The 3,279-nt window shown below is 44.7% G+C and overlaps 2 non-coding genes across 2 annotated transcripts; both read right to left on the bottom strand.

The window, feature by feature from the left end:
- Positions 1-833: 833 nt before the first annotated feature.
- On the bottom strand, positions 834-906 carry TRNAK-CUU. The gene has a single exon. It is a non-coding gene; the product is annotated as a tRNA-Lys (tRNA).
- A 371-nt stretch (positions 907-1,277) lies between these two features.
- On the bottom strand, positions 1,278-1,350 carry TRNAV-CAC. The gene has a single exon. It is a non-coding gene; the product is annotated as a tRNA-Val (tRNA).
- Between the last annotated feature and the right edge of the window lie 1,929 nt (positions 1,351-3,279).

A 3,279-nucleotide genomic window follows, 5' to 3' on the forward strand; every position in this document is an offset into this window, starting at 1 on the left:
GCCAGTCCATGATATTTACTATATTCATTGCCAACACCATAATTCAAGTGCTTCAATTCTTCATTTGTCTTCCTATTCAATGTCTAATTTTCGCATGCATATAAGATGACAGAAAACACAATGGCTTGGGTCAGGCGCACCTTAGTCCTCAAACTAATATCATTGTTGTTCAACACTTTAAAGAGGTCTTACGCAGCAGATTTACCTAGTGCAATGTGTTGCTTGATCTTTTCACTGCTGCTTCCAGGAGCATTGATTGTGGAGCCAACAACTTCTTATTTGTTCTCAATTTATCAAGTTGCTGTGAGGTCCAGTTGTGAGGGTTTGGGTCTTCTTTTGGTGGGGGATGGAGGGTCTTCTTTACAGTGAGTTGTAACCCACACTGAAGACTGATATTCACAAATACCTCCCGTGGCCGCCCTGGGGTCGCAACCCCATTACCTACAATTTTGGGAAGCCACGTCTTAGGCAGCTCGTCCACCACTCTTTATTTCCTTCTAAGCCAATCCCTGATATAGGTAGATTTAGTAAACAGAAAGTATTTGTTGAATGTGGCTCTAAGAGTGAATATGTAGCTAGCAGCAGGTGGAAGCTTAACGGGAGTTAATAGTTTGGCAGCTAGCTCTCACTTGTTACTCTTTCCCCCTAGTTCTGCGCACGTCCTATTGCTGTGGGGTTCCCGAATAGAAGTCACACAGTGACTATGTGAACAAAGTTTTTGTCTGGCCAAGTTTCATCCCCCGCAGCTAATCGGGGATAGCAACACCCTGTCTCCCTCTTGAGTCTGGCACAAACATTTCTTTTAACCACATTAATTTCCAAAAGTAACTGTACGCCCAACGTGGGGCTCGAACCCACGACCCTGAGATTAAGAGTCTCATGCTCTACCGACTGAGCTAGCCGGGCGACCTGGAGATTATTCTCTCAGTCTCTAGAGACTAGGGTTGCACAGAGATTTGCATATGTCTTTCGAGGCGTCTTGTAGAATCAGTTGCACAAGTATTTACGCTGTCTTTACTGTGTGCTTGGCTCTGTCCTAGGTACAAGAGTCTAGGTCCTAAACCTTCAACCTTTCCCCAGGAAAGGTAGTGGCTCGGACTCCAGAAGGTAAGGGCAAGAGAAGGGCTGAGTAAGATCTTACTCCAGATTTCCAGTATGTATGAATAACTCGCTGTCAACCGCCTCTATTGTGATCTCACTTTACTACCTGCGTCCCCGAAACAGAGACAAATGCATACACAACAGAAGAATTGAAATGAAAAAAATGTGAGCTGTACTGTTTCCGCCCTGTTTCGAACCGGGGACCTTTCGCGTGTGAGGCGAACGTGATAACCACTACACTACGGAAACCACCGGTAGTGAAGCGGCCTTGACATTCCTCAAGCCAGGTCTGGCGGAGGGTTGAGCTAGGTGGCTTCACGCGATACTGAGCTCTGCTGGGCGCGTCGCGCAGCCGGGCTGCACCGAGTTCCCAACACATCTTCCCTAACAACCCAGTGAGTCCCAGGCTCGGCCGGCTCAGCCACCAATCTACGCACCATCGTGCCAATCACAGAGTTTGTGTTCCTGGCGCAATTTCAAAGTCTTCGGACCGCCCCCCTTAGGAAACTCGCCTACACTCGGAGCCTCCTAACCAAGTAGCAAGTCTCCCTCGAACGCTGGTCAGACTCCGGAGGGCGAGCCCTGGCGTCTAGCGCTCATTGGGGATTCTGCACCCACGTCACCCATACGCTGCCTCCTAGTCGACTCCCACCCAGAGTGACCCCAGAGGACAGGGCAGAGCTGCCCCATAGGCTTTCCAAGGCTGTGTTTTTTCAAAAAACAATGTATTAGGAGCTCTTCCAGATACTATACAATCTATAGTTCCATTAGATGAAGCATAATTGTACATTTGCTGCCTTCATAATTTTCAATACATTTTCTTTTCTTGAATTCCTTGATAGCAGTTCCCCTTTATTCCCTCCCTCCCCGACCCTACCACCTCCCCCCACCCCACCCCCTGAAGGCAGCAATTGTCCTGAACGGAGGGCTGTAAAATTGAAGTACAGTAGTCCGCGGTGGACGGGCCAGCTGTTAGCAGTAAGGTCGGCCTCGACCCAGCAGCACCTACTCAAGAGAAAAATGTGGCCCCGTGCGCTTATAAAGATCAGCCTTGGAAACCCTGCGGACCGTCTGCTTCGCCCCACTGGGTCTCCATTAAAGAAAGCGACTGGAGGGTAGTGAGTTCTTTTTGCTTTGTTTTAACAGTTTTATTGACACGTCTTCCACACATCATACAATTCAATAGTTTAGTCATATCAAGAAGAGTTGTACAATCATTACCACAATCCACTTTAAAATATTTCTTCTTCCTTGTATTCATTGTTTTAGTGTAATTATTATTTTTTTAATAGTGGCAAAAAATACACACGACAAAACATTCTCCAATTCAACAACCTTGACATGCGTAATTCATTGATTGTACTCTTTATGTTGTGCAACTGTTACTGATGTCCTTTTCCAAGCTAGTCCCCAACACAACAGTTCTTCCCCTTCACCTGTGGGAAACATTTAGGCAACTTTTCTTTCTTTCACTAGCTTTCTTGATATAAAATTATTACATGTTTATTATATTATTACAAATTATTACATATTATACATTTCCATAGTTAGGTTACTTTAAAAAATTTTTTTTCATTCTCTTTTTAAAGTTACTTTTAAAAAGAGTTGTATGTGCATCATCCCAATCAGCGCTCGTGCTCCTTCCTCCATCCCAGATTCATTGGTACTCCCTAATTCTCCTCACCCTCTCCACGCACCCCTTCCTGATAAAACATTGCATCAGTTAGTGTCTCTATGTGTCCACTCCTGTGTTTCATAAACCAGGAAACCTAACAGAAATAATAAAAAAATAAAAACAAACCAAAACAGAAAGAAAGAAATAATATCAAGATAAAAACAAAGGAAGAAAAGACCACCGACCATATTTTAAGACCCAGAGAAGAAATTTCGATTGTGGAACAAGTGAGAAATATTTAAGCCTAGAGCAAAGTCAGGTTGAGTCAAGAGGGAGGTCCACTGACCAGGTATCATATTATACCAGGGTTTGATACACCACAATCAAGTTTACAAAAATCTCTGTCTGACAGTAAAGCTGTTACAGTGCTTCGCTTGCGGCCAGACAGAGGGAATATGCCAGAGGCTTCGTACAGGGGTCCTCAAACTTTTAAAACAGGGGGCCAGTTCATTGTCCCTCAGACCCGTTGGAGGGCCAGACTACAGTTAAAAAAAAAACTATGA

The sequence above is a fragment of the Echinops telfairi genome, unplaced genomic scaffold, assembly GCF_000313985.2.
Source record: "Echinops telfairi isolate 266 unplaced genomic scaffold, ASM31398v2 ScPeMD7_7469;HRSCAF=8507_0, whole genome shotgun sequence".
NCBI lineage: Eukaryota > Metazoa > Chordata > Mammalia > Afrosoricida > Tenrecidae > Echinops > Echinops telfairi.